Source organism: Gymnoscopelus braueri (assembly GCF_963280865.1).
Source record: "Gymnoscopelus braueri genome assembly, chromosome: 15".
Classification (NCBI taxonomy): domain Eukaryota; kingdom Metazoa; phylum Chordata; class Actinopteri; order Myctophiformes; family Myctophidae; genus Gymnoscopelus; species Gymnoscopelus braueri.
The window spans coordinates 28,561,110-28,575,447 of NC_137620.1; the positions used below are offsets into that span (position 1 = coordinate 28,561,110).

A 14,338-nucleotide genomic window follows, 5' to 3' on the forward strand; every position below is an offset into this window, starting at 1 on the left:
TGGAAATTTTTCTACTGTACCATTCATCCTAAGATATAACGTCATAGAAAAGGTGAGAAAACTTTAGTCCAAAATTCTCCTTTAAGCTTGCACAAATGTATTTATTTGTGTGTACAAAGCACTTTGTAATTGTTTTTTAAAGTGCTTTATAAAGTTATTTTTAGATGATGGCCAATGTTGATAATACATGAGAAAAGAACATTAATAATGTATCATATCGATATCATATGCCCAACATCATGTATCGTATCGTGAAATTACATCTCGACACCCCTAACCCTCCCCATCAAATACAACAACATGACATTTAAAACTGATTATGTCCGATGTTTTGCTTTCCACATTGATTAGAACATTACTGTATACGTCTTGCTAAATGCACAGTGTAGTATCTGTAGTAGTGGTAGCAAAATGGATAGTGTTCTCAGCTTACATGTGGGAAACCCATTGAATCCTGGTCAGATTGAAGATCTGAAGTTGAGTATTTGGTAACCGGTAGTTTTACAACATTTGTCACTCTGCCCTTTTAATTAGTGACTACACTGTTGCCTACATAAAACAAATTAGGCTATCAATTATGCAGGGCTGCCAACACTTCTGGATCCTGCAGGATCTCCTGACAATCTCCTGGATTGACATTTCTCCCGATTTTCTCCTGGATTAGGTATCAAACTCCCAAAACCAGAACACAGGAAATCCTACTATGTTAAGTTTCTGGGGGAGGACCCCCAGACCCCCCGCTTGGGGGGTGTGGTCAGTGCATGCCATCATACATAGTCTAGAAAGTGGGGTCCACGCGCATAGGGTGGATTTTTTCCGTCACTTGGTTTTTCTTCATCCTTGAAGTGTGTATTTTAAGATTCTGCCAGGTATCAAGGTGAAATAATACTATAATAATATAATATAATATAAATAATAAATAACCCTTTATTACACATATCCTGAACCCAAACCTGAAAATGGAAGAAATAGAAAAGACCACAACTTTTGAAGGACAACCAGAGACAAATAAAACCCAAGGAATTGGAATGGTTATTATTAAGATTCAAGCACATTTTGAATCTTATTAGGCTATAGGACAAAAACAGCACCTAAAAAACTGAGCCGAAATGATCACATATATTTCAGTTTTACTAAATACTTTCTCTTATCTAACTGCATTTTCTTAATCCTTGAAGTGTGTTTTTTAAGATTCTGCCATGATGTACCAGACTGAAATAATGTCCCACTGGTTCATTTTTTAACACCATGTTAACACTTATCCTACCTAAACCCAAAAAGGGAAACATAGCAAATATTTGGAAGTATACAACATACAAATTAACACAATTTCCATACAATGTGGAATTAATTAAAATTGGTATTATTAAGATTCAAGCATATCTTGACACTATTTTAGGGCAAAAATTGAAAGAAACTGAGCCAAGAATGTTCAGATTACATATATATTTGTCATTTTACTAAATACTTGTGTGCGTCAGTCATTGATCATTCTAAATATGCTCCTCGTTGACTTACATTATACGGTGAAACAGCTCTCAAAGTCACTCTTTTAGCATGTAAACGAACGTAAACAAAGTTGATTCAGACAATATAGAGCATCACCAAACACAGTACTGTTTTTTTTTTAATAAAAAATGTTAACTTCCTGTTGATTTCACTATTTTTATTAGGAAGAAAACCCAGACTGGATCCGCGGATCTGGATTCGGATCTTCAAATAGTAAAATGAACAGGAAGTTGTCATTTTTATTTAAAAAAAAAACAGTAAGGGTTTTGGTGATGTTCTATATTGTCTGAATCAGCTTTGTTTGTGTTAGTTTATGTGCTAAAAGAGTGGCTTTGAGAGCGGTTTCATTGTACAATGTAAGTCAATGAGGAGCAATTATGTTTGATTTCTGGTCCGCCTTTGGAGTTACATCATGGCAAGGTAACTACACAACCCAAACCTCTACCAAAGTGGTCTTGCCCTTTAAAACTTTCCTTCCATTTGGGGAACAACAGCACCATCATCATCCATAGTCTCTAATGTCGTCATAATAGCCAGTGAAGTGCACATTTGATTACCTCATTAACAAATGACCTGCCTGGTGAAACATGTTCAACAACTCGGAGGTTGGAGGGGGGAGCAGTTAGGGATTAAGTGTCTTGCTCGGGGACATTTTGACACTTAAGCCCTATTTACAAAAAAAATTAATAGATCTACAAGCTCACAACGCATCACAGTGAGCTTGTAGAGCTGCTATCTTCACTATTATTTATATTGTATTTACATTTCTGAAAAAGAAGAAAATTCTTGTAAAGTGTCAACGTTTAAATACAGCATGCTTTGATATTAAAAAGAAAATTTACTTTTGAATACTTTCATTTGTGGTTGAGTAATGTTTCACCAGGAGTATTTATACTTTGACTCAAGTACTGGGGTTGAGTACTTTGGGCCACCACTGCCAGTAGAGCCTCATTTTGAAGCATATAGTGATGTCTAATTGTCCAGGACCCTTCATTTGGGCTGTATTCTTGACAAATACCTGACAGGTGAAAGCATGGCTACAAAAGGTGATCAAAAGAGTTAACCAGAGAACCAGATTTATGGGCAGAGTTTCCTCTTTTATCAGCAAGGATGCCCTCAGGACCCTTTCAGGGGCCCTGATCCAGCCCCTCTTTGACTTTGCGTGCACCTCTTGGTACTCCAACATCTCGATGTCACTGGAGACTAAGCTTCAGCTTCAAACCTCCCAAAACAAACTGATTCGGGTCCTTTCTCCCACCCATTTTGCCAGCCTAGGCTGGCTCAGGGTCGAAGACAGGATTAAACAACTAAAAATGGGATTGGTCTTCAAAATTGTAAAGCAAATTTGCCCGATATGCCCCCTATTCCCGAATATCTGAGTAAATACCTCCAAAAAGTTAGCGACACCCACAGTCACAAAACTAGAGGGAGCGTTAACAACGATCTGGTACCACCCACCCATAAAACAAACATGGGCACAGCACTGCCACCCAGGTTTGGAATAGTGTAACCCCATCCCTCAAAAAGTGCAGTTCGCTGGGCTCATTCAAAACAGCCCTGAAAATTCACCTTTCAGGAGGCCAAAAAAGGAGGTATACTATTTTCCCGTTAGACAGACGACCCCCCACTTTTTTTGTACATATAGCTTTATTATAATTTTTTTCCCTGCTTTTATTTTTTGTTTGTACATAGTGCTATCTTTTTCTGTATTTTTGTATTGATATTTGAACTGTGGTGCCACTATATATGACTATGAATTGAATACCAAGGACCTCATTGGAAACAAGACCTCAAGGACTTTTTTTAACTGACCTTTTAGACAAAGTATTTTAAATGCAACTGTGCTGTTTTACATTTTTGCCTAATAAAATATCCAACCAATCAATCAATCAATGACCTGCTACAACAATATCATGTGCCCAGCAGGACCCTAAGGTCAACTGTCCAGAGTCTATTGGTCATTCCTCCTACCAGGTTGGGCGGCCATAGTTGAATGGTTAGAGAGCCCGCCTGGGAAGCCTAAGGTTCGAAGGTTCTCAAGAAAAAAGGTTTTTTTAGAGCCACTTACAAACATTACTGTTTAAACAAGCATTTGTGGAATGTCTTTATTTTTTTATTTTTTTAAGCTGGAGGTGAAGGAGGCAGAGGAGGAGTTCCCCCGCGAGTGAAAAACTAAAATGTATGGAATGCCCTTCCACAGGTCTTGAGAGCTGCAGCCTCTGGACATTTTTAAGAACCACTTGTGGAATGTCTTAGATTTGTTTGTGTGTGTTTTTGTTGTTTTTAATCATTTGAATGTTTCATGCTGTGTTTATATTTCTGTTGGATGTCAAGCACTTTGTGAGTTCTCTCTGTGAGAAGTGCTATATACTGTACAAATATAATGTACATACTTACTTACTTCACCACACCACATGTTCATAAGAGTTGTTGAACATGTTTCACCAGGCAGGTCATGTAATTTGTTAATGAGGTAATCAAACGTGCACTGCACTGGCTATGACCACATTAGAGACTATGGATGATGATGGTGCTGTTGTTCCCCAAATGGAAGGAACGTTTTAAGCCTAGCCTGCTTTTAAACTAACAGGGTCTGCCTCCTGGACCAAACCTCGAAGATGGTTTCAACAGGAGAGCAGCCTGATAGTTGTAAGTTCTCTCGAGGTTGAGATTCTAGGAGCCACAAAGTAAGCCTTCATAGCCTACTAGGAATGCAGGGACGCACACGTGTGCACTCACACTCACGCCATCTTTAAATACACACTCCAAGGATTATGAGAAAATAGTTGCCAAGAAAACTATCAACAAGTATTTAGTAAAAAGACAAATAAAAATCTGAACATTGTTGGCTCAGTTTTTATTTTTTTTGCCCTAAAATAGAGTCAAGACTATTTAGTAAAAACAGAAATATATGATATGAACATTTTCAGCTCAGTTTTTTTGGTGCTGTTTTTGTCCTGTAGCCTAATATGAATCTTAATAATAACCACTTTATACCTTGGGTCCAAATTGTATGGGATTTATTTTATCTTGTCTCTGGATGTTTCCTTCGAAAGTTATGGGCGTGTGGCTCCTGGATTCTGACAGTCCAATGTTGGCAGCCCTGCAATTATGGCCTGATGATTCTGGTTTTACTTATGGATCTAGGCTGGCATCTGTCCACAAGTTTCCTAGGGCGTTGTGGGCATCACTTCCTGTCGATTTCATTGGATTTCATTGGATCAAATCGACAGGAAGTGATGCCCACAACGCCCTAGGAAACTTGTGGATACACAACTGTCCATATAGGTCTAAATTAATCACATGCACAGAATTACTTCAAATGATTAGGAATATCCAGTTATAAATTGGTCATTGTAACCTACCTGGTGTATGTAATTCTATGAGCAACAAAAACACACTTGAAAGAGGATATCTCTGTGTTGGAAATTGGGATAATGCATCTCTCCAATATGCCTAATGCCTGTTGAAGTTTTGCTTAATTGTTCAACCACCATCGTTAAGACGCTGAATAGATTTGACTGGGTCGTTCACTTGCTGTGCGTTGATGGCTTGTTAACGACCGTCATTGATTCTAAATAGACCAAGTTGTTACTTCATTTGAATTCTTTGTATCCTTTGAAATAGAGAGGGGTCATTGACCACTGTTCTGCTGTACTAAAAAGGTATATAAAAAACAGACTATTTTATCAATTCAAAATTGCATGACCCTCCCTTGGATTCAAAGTCAAAATAGCTGACCCTCCCTTGGACTAAAATTAGAAAGGCATGACCCTCCCCTATTTTCCTCCAGGGACCGCCTTCCGTAAATTTCGACTGGTCCCTAAGTGAAAACATAAAAAAGAAAAGCTAATGAAATACATTTCAGAAAGGTGATGTTGAACTTCAGTAGGACCTTGGGTTGTATATAGCGCCATGATCGAGGAACTGGACGATGTTCACTGTCATTGTATGGTGAAACATGTATCAAACCACACTTTTAGCACATAAACACGAACAAAGCAGAGCCAGTATAAAATATATATATTGTGGCATTCATGTTAAAGTATATATTACAGTACCATTGAAGTTATCTAATGCAACAAAAACAAATAGTCTAGGTCACCAATATCGGTGTAACACAAGTGCCACCGATACTGCAGGCACACCAAAAAAGGACACACCAGGGTTTGGCCTTAAAGGAGAATTTTGGACTAAAGTTTTCTTACCTCTTCTATGACGTTATGATATCTTAGGATGAATGGTACAGTAGAAAAATGTCATAACTCCACCCCTGAGCCGCCACAGCTTAAAAGGTGCGCGGATAGGCCTTAGGTTAGATCACATATTTTAATAGCTTTTTCTTTTTTTTTTTTTTTTTAGATCTGACGTTCATAGTGACAGAACACTATGGAACCAAAAAAAAAAAAAAACAGAAGTCTCGCTAGACGAGATTGAAATCTCGAGATTTCAATCTCGTCTAGCGAGACTTTTTTTTTGGGACAGTGAGGTAAGAAAACTTTAGTCCAAAATTCTCCTTTAAGACCTGTCAAAGATGTAAAGACACCAGGGCAGCGTAAAAGATATGTGGTAACAGTAGTGGAGTTCAGCATTTTTTGAAAATGATCAAATTCAAATGCACGGTTACAAGTCTGTTTCTAGCCCCGGTACCCAGGCTTTTGTTTTACACAGTTTCAAAATTCCAGTATTGGGGTTGAGCATTATTTTGAAAACTGGCCAATAAAATCAGGAATATACAGTATATTAGTCTGGCGTCCTTTAATTGTCTCCTAGAAGCACTCTTTGTCCTGGCTTTTATAGACAAAAGTGCACTTTTAGCCCACGGTGAACAACTTCACTGAATTACTGGAACACTGAATAGTTCTTAATGTAGTACTCAAGACTTGCTGCACACACTGAACTGTACAGTATGTCAAACTAACAGCTTGATTTGCATTCAAGTGTGATATTGACTGGTGCTATTTTTAACCTGGCAGCTGCTCATTGTCTTCCTGTCTGTTTCAAATGACACAGAAAATCACTTTTCCAGAAAGGAAAACTAACTATTGTGCTGCATTCAAAACCCAATCTCTTAACAACAGGCCAAGAACAGCAAACAGTGCTTAAATTAATGCTTAAATGAAGGATCAGATCTCAGTAGCTAGCATTAAATATAATCAACCTGCTGACAGAACCAACAGTTACCGAGCACGTGGGTGATTGTTCAATTTCCTCATTGTTATCTAGTTTTCAGCAAATAAGAAGTGCTACTTCAGTGAGATCGCAGAAACAGTCCTGTGTGTGTGTGTGTGTGTGTGTGTGTGTGTGTGTGTGTGTGTGTGTGTGTGTGTGTGTGTGTGTGTGTGTGTGTGTGTGTGTGTGTGTACTGTATGTGTGTGTGTGTGGGGGGGTGTGTGTGTGTGGGGGGGGGTTGGGTTGCTTCCCTTCACAATTTCTGAGCTGACAAACTGACCTTTTAGTTCTGCTTCATACTGTATTTACTTTGCCTTTCACTGCCCTGCAGGGATGCATTGAACTGCAACACCGCGTACTAAACTAAAATCTTTAGACACAGGAAGCAAACACTTTGGAGGTTTACCATCAAACTGTCTGAGGCCTGCATGGCAGAACTGTGTGGTTTAAGTGAAGCCATTGCACAGTTCTTTCTGGATTCTTCATCCTTCTAGTGCAGTGGTTCCCAAACAGTGGATCGATTGTCCCCCCAAAAAAATGTGTGTTTGTTTGTTGTAAATGTGGGTCCTGGAGAGACAACACATTTCTCTTTTGGGTCTCAAGCTGAAAATGTGGGAACCACTGTTCTAGTGAATGGACCCACATACACAATATAAGACAGTAGAATCATCATGTTTGCACTTGGCTGGTCCCAGGAAAAACTGAATCCCCTGCTCCACCATATAACATCAAGAGTGTCAAATTAACTCTGAGTGTAAAGATGGACCCAAAAGGGTGTGGTTCTTACTGTACATGGTCTGCTGTGGTTCTCAAAGTGGGGACCGGGGGACCCCCAGGGGTCCTTCAGGGGGTTAAAGGGGATTTAACCCTATACATCGGCTATTTTCAAATCATCTTGCAAGAAATGTGGACTATGTTTTGAAACATTTTAACAACACAAATCGTGTATGTATGGCATTGGGGGAGATCCTTGATATGAAAACATATGAGAACCACTGCCCTACAGCACAGAAACAGATCGAGATCTGAACCGGCATGTAGGCCACATTGTCTGCATGGCAGGCAGCAGCAAGTAAAGGCAGACATACGCCAATAATTGCTGGCACGTTTGACCTGACCTGCCTCTATTTCTTTGGCTTTTAGCACTATAAACCCACCCACGCATACAAGAGCAAACACACACATAAGCTCACACACACACACACAAGCTTTGATCCACTGCCCAGTGTGAAAGCCCACAGACTAGTTGATGAGATCAATAGCACACAGGCAAAAGAGATCATCACAAAATAAGAGAGTGCATGCTTTCGAATGCCATGTGAAATTGTACGACTGTAACCGTAGCATATGTTATACAAGCCTCTCATGTAACTAGAGAACTGCATCGTGCAAGGGTGTATACTGTAGAATAGATGTCAGGTTGAAAGCAAGAGGCTTGAATATGCATTTGCACACACGTCACATGCTCAGACAGAAATCAAGTGTCAGCAATAGGTGATCGTTTAATTGCATTAAATCACAAACGCGTTGGTTGGAAAATGTTTTACATGATTGCCAGGACGGGTGTAGTACAGCGTATAAAATGAGTCAAGAGCCAATTACTATACAACACTAGTACACCATGCAGGCACCTTTTGCACATAGCGTGAATGACTCACTCCCCCTCGTGCATTCATGTAGGAACACACACCTTACATTTCTGAACATCCCCCAGCCTGCCTGTCATCAACGTAGAACACAAAGTCCAACATGACATTCCATCCCCTTCCTGGTTCAGAGAGAAATAGCCGGGTATGTTTCTGAATCAGTGTTGCCAAGTCCGCCTATTATAAGCGACTTGTCGCTTATAGATGATATTGGAAGTAACGGGTTGCAGTTTTTTGGGCTTGTTTCTAGTGTACTTTGCTTATTTGGGATTGCTTCCTGTTATTTAAAATCAGTAGTTCTCAAACATTTTCATGTCAAGGAACCCCCAAATGAATATGAATTTGTCTGCGGAGTGGACCCCCCTTTGAAAATATTTTGTAAAATGTTTCAAAAATATTCTCAAATATTTAAAAAGCTTTTTTATTTTTAATTAGCAGATCTACAAGCTCACAATGCAGACGCGTTGTGAGCTTGTAGATCGGCTACTTTCAAATAGCCGATGAATACGGTTCAAGTGGTAAAACTGGTCAAAAATGTTGATGCTATATCAACTCATTTTTGCTGGGGACCCCCTGTGTGTGAGATCATGTCGATTCTTTTGGGCCTGGCCGCTTGTTTCTCTCGCAAAATCTGGCAACACAAGTTTCAGAACGACTGCTGCTGCTACAGTACCAACTTTCTGTATGACAGCTTTTCCTTTTTTCCAACTTCAGGCACCAAATTTGTATTTGATCCATATTACTGCAGCCTGTACAAATCTACAAAAGGAAATGTGGGTGTGAAGACACCCATGGGTGCTAATGAATCATAATGCGCATCCATATGGTATTACATTATTACTTAGAAAAGTAGATCCATTTCAGGAGTTTTTTTAGGGTGAGGGCAGGGCTTATCAAACAATCTGGATTGTCTTCATTATTTGTTTGGATACTACCACGTTTCACACTCACAGATGGTAAAATTTACTGTAAAAACAACCTCTTAAAAGGGTATATGCTCATAACAGCCAACATATTCATTTTTGCTCTCAACAGAGAGACAATGCTCGCACTGACAAAAAAAGAAACTAGTAGATATCATGTTAACAAGCAGCTGTTACTCTAACGATGGACCAGTCCCCCCCCCCTACTGAGAGAGAGAGAGAGAGAGAGAGAGAGAGAGAGAGAGAGAGAGAGAGAGAGAGAGCGACAGACAGAGAGAGAGATACAACCATAGAGGTATAATATAACGGATACAACAGGGGGAGAGAGATGGAGACAGAGAGAGAGCAAGAGAGACAGACAGAGGGGGGAGAGAGAGAGAGAGAGAGAGAGAGAGAGAGAGACAGACAGAGGGAGAGAGAGAGAGACAGACAGAGGGAGAGAGACACACAGACAGACAGACGGACGGAGAGAGAGAGAGAGAGAGAGAGATGAGATGCAGCAAAACAAACAAACACCACCTGGCACAAGTTCACAACTCCATAGAAACGTCATAGAAATGTTATAACTTAAGTCCACATGTGTGGGGCCTGGACCAAGCGTCGTTTACAACGCACAATAGTAAATAGCCTACATATTATATTGACAAATTCGCGGCGAATATGTCAGTCAATGTAACATAACGTCGGCGAATGATTCGCCTGTGTGTGATATCATATCGCCCACCTGTGAGCGTCACATGTCCGTCGGTCAAACAAACTCACCTGCGGATAAAACACAAACCCAGGGGCGGCGGTGGTCCGTATAGATGCGTTGTGTTGTTGTGCGTCATGTCCAGCTCGTTAGTGGCACCGCAGTGTGTGTAGTAAGTACACACACACTGTGTACTACTTTCTGTTTACAGCTGTTCACTCACACAGAACGTGCTTTCTTTTGACAGTGGTTTCCTCTCCATGCCTGTTCACACACACACACACACACACACACACAGTTAACTCCACGCCCATTTCTCTGGCTTGAATGACCCAGCTGGGCCAATAACAATGATACACTACATAAGAAGTATAATACCAGTATCATCATGAGTCGGTTTTTTAGCTAGGCTACTTCTTTTCTAGTGAACTAGGAAGAAGGCACTGGCAGTCAGCAGTGGTGTGGTGTGGATTCTGGGGAAAGTACTCACATATGTTTACTTAAGTAAAAGTATACAACATTGTAAACATTACTCTGTTACAAGTAAAAGTCTGTTATTCAAAATATACTTAAAGTACTAAAAGTAAAAGTACTCATTATGCAGATAATGTCCCATTTCACAAGATCAATATGTATTAAAATCTTTTGAAAATAGCAGATCTACAAGCTCACAGCATTGTGAGCTTGATCGGCTATTTTCAAATAGCCAAAGTTTATAAAGGGCTGGTTAATGTACGTTTTAGTTACTAGTACCTAAAGTTTTCAAAGAATTGTAGTGGAGTAAAAAAGTACAATATTTGCCTCTGAGATGTAGTGGAGTAGAAATAAAAGGTGCCTAATGAAAATTGGAAATACTACTAATACTACTAATAATACTAAGTAAAGTAAAATGACCTCAAAACTGTACTACAGTATTTGAGTAAATGTATTTATTTAGTTACTTAGTTTACACTGGTATCATCATGAGTCGGCTGTGTTATTAATAGCCTTATCAAATCTTTTTGTAGCCTAATATTAACATTCTATAGCTAGACTACATGTTTTCTAGTGAACTAGGAAGCCTATCAGTTAGCCCAATGGTCTTTATCAGGCTCTCTATCTAACCATGACTTGAATTGACAGAAGCAGGATATTTAGTGAACTCAAATAGTTCTCCAATGAAGAGCTTGTTGTCGATAAGCACACAAGAACAGCAAGTTCAGTTTGTTCAAAGAGAAGAATATCTAGCTGGTAGCTGCATGTTGAAGCTTGATCCTGGGGCCCCCAGGCTATGCATTCTGAACAGACAGGAATGGAAGTTCAGCCTCATTTACTCACACACAGTCACACCCCTTCTGAAAGTAATTCAAAGAAGGAAACACAATAAAAGGGGAGTAGTTTTCTGTTATCACTTTCGTTTTTTCTTTTCTTTTCTTTCTTCTTTTTACTTTCAGAATTTTGAGAGTGGTTTCTGTGGTTTCACATTGCATGCCAGGTACAGCTCTGGCCCTGAGTGACATGCGACAATGAGGTTGAGGTGTGAATGTGTTGGATGACAGCCAACAATGCAAGCATCAGTATATTCTGCAGAGCTGTGGCAAATTGGCAGTGGCAAATGTAATTTTATTTAAAACCTGACCAAAACATGGAAGATTCTATATGTGGTTCTCAAACTTTTTCATTTCAAGGACCCCTAAATTAATATGTATTAGACCACGGACCCCCATCTGAAAATATTTTGTGCCAGGGACCCCCATACAAGATTTGTGTTGTTAAAACGTGTCAAAAACCTTCCAAATGTTTCAACTTTTTTGAAGATTTTTTTGCATGGCGACGCGTTGTGAGCTTGTAAATCGGCTTTTTTCAAATAGCCAAATGTATACATGATTAAAGTGGTTAAATAGATTTTTTAATCATATTTATAGTTATACATTTTGTCCCCCTCAAGGACCCCTGGTTCTTGTTCTTCCCTAGAGTGCAGTGTAAAGAATCCGCCACATGATGGTGCTAGTGTACTCATTCTGATATTCACATTGGGCCATCTAAAAGAGGCATTATGCAACTTCTTTGAAGAGGGTGGTCAAGGGATGGATGGTCAGAGGTTTGTTGTTAAATAAGTTGTTGTAGTTCAGGAGTAACAGGAGTCTCCATCTCTCTCCAGCTCTTTAAACAGAAAATGAATTTTCACGTCAGGATACCAATTTCATCCAATCAGGAGAGAGAACTCTCCTGAAATTGGCAGTTATGACACAAAGAAATTAGCAAGAAAAATTGGAACTGCCTGGAACACTGTAAAATTTAAGCTGATTAATGGGTACTCTCTCCTGATTGGCTGGAATTGGCAACCCACCTGAAAATGTATTTTTGTTTAATAAAGAGCTGGAGAGACAGGCTGACCTGATCTATAGCAATGATTACTATCAGAATATAGAGCTTTAATCTTTGGACAAAATGCTTCTTTACTTTTAAATCTATAGCTATGTTTTGTCTGTTTATTATTGTATTACCTGTTGTTCTCACATTGCTAAGTGCTTTATATGTACATAGCCATTCTCCTACAAAACATTGTAAAGGGTGCATAGGCCTATAAGAAATGCTATTAAATATTATTAAATACAGGGATTATAAAGTGGCTTCCATCCTCACTTTAGATATTTTATTCTTCCATAATGTGCCACAACAAAACAGATCATTACCTCGACTCTCATGCTTCAGTTCCTTTAGTCTGGAAGAAATGTCGTTTATGTTTACCTGGAACTTCAGCCAGAACTCTCACAAAGTCAAATTCAATTAACTTGAGAATTGTGTCCAACTAACATCTGCTATGATATTTACAGTATGCAAATGAGCAGACATTGTGGACTTAACACTAATCTATACTTATTTGTGGGTGGGTGGTGGTGGTGGTGCATGTAAGGGAAATACTATATATATTCCTTTTAGGCTATTGATTTATCGATTATTGATTATACATTTAGTAGTCATCTTACTTCAGTTATATTAATGTATGATTATGCTGATGTGTCTGAATGTCCCAAGGGAAGTAAATTAGTCTGATAATATGTCTTATGAGTTTAGTTCACCCTCAGTGTACTTATTAAGCAGCAGGCTCATACAGCAAGGTCAAGTTCCTCTGTAGGCAAGCGGCAGACCTAGACAGCAAGACGACGAGTTATAAGGTTTTATGAACGCAAGGAGAATTCTCTTATCAGGCGTCAGTATTCTGGCTAGGGCAGTGACTATGGCCTCGGCATATAGCAGTGGGCCTTCCATTCTCAGTCGATGAGATGGAACACATGTTTATAGTTGGTCAGGGTAGTGTCGCCGCTCTTGGACACTGAGCGTGGAGCAGCACATTTCATAGTCAGGCAGAATTGACCTGATCAAGTGCTGAGAACACATTTTGGTCAGACAGAGGAATGTCAGTCCTCACAATTATCCTAACAATGTGTATGTATCCTTGTAGAATCTGTATGTAAGCTGCCCCAACATCCAGATCGGTGTCAGACTTGCCTTCTGAGACAACCGGACCCTGTCCACCTTCCCTTTCTCCATGTCCGTCCATCCCTTTTCATTTTCCTCTCTGTTCTTTACTCTTATTTTCTCATTGTTATATTTATCATTATTATATTACATAGGAATTATTGTAATCTTTTGTATTGAATAAATCTTCTAAATGTATAGTATCAACTCTTCATTCTGTCATGAGGAAATGTTCAATTTCCACAACAGTGCACAACAAAAATAGTAGCTTTACAAGCTCACACAACGCATTGTAAGTAAGTAAGTACGTACATTTTATTTATAAAGCACCTTTAGAAACACAGTTACAATGGAACACAATATAACCAAGATTAACAAGTTACAAACAGGGTATTATAGTACAAAATAGAAGAATAATACAATACAAAATCAACAAGGATTAAAATTGTGCTGCCTGTGACATGGGGGGTCATTTATATACAGTATGCATATTCTAACTTTTCCCCATAAATTAATGCCCTACTTGATTATACTACCGTACAGGTCTGCAAGGTCGAAGCTTGTTTTGAGCTTGTAGACCTGCTATCTTTGCTATTTTTGAATTTGAATGCTGAAAAGTAACAGTTTTGGACATATGAGGTTATATGCACCATTTATAAATGCACAATTTGAATTTAGAAAACAGCTAACAGATTACTTATTTTGTCAGTTTAATACTGATAGAAAACAAGCTTTTTGTCTATAAAGCAGGAGGCATTCTTTAAGAACCATTTCTCACCACACATTCTCATGGGTGCACCTTTCACATTTTAGATCCCATATCCCAGAGGCACTCCAATGTTGTGATTGGCTAGTTGGTTGCCTGGCAACAATTCATATAAACCATCAATGTGAGGTGAGGCAGAAGTTATAGCATAACAAGTTATAGCACATAA

The 14,338-nt window shown here is 39.1% G+C and overlaps 1 protein-coding gene across 1 annotated transcript in view; it reads right to left on the reverse strand.

Moving 5' to 3' along the window:
• The window catches only part of arap2 (ArfGAP with RhoGAP domain, ankyrin repeat and PH domain 2), a 197,589-nt gene extending 187,416 nt beyond the window's left edge, over positions 1–10,173 (reverse strand). Inside the window, exon 1 of the mRNA XM_080451401.1 lies at positions 10,013–10,173. The gene's annotated coding sequence lies outside the window, so the exon portion shown is untranslated. The remainder of the gene's footprint in view (positions 1–10,012) is intronic.
• Positions 10,174–14,338: the final 4,165 nt, after the last annotated feature.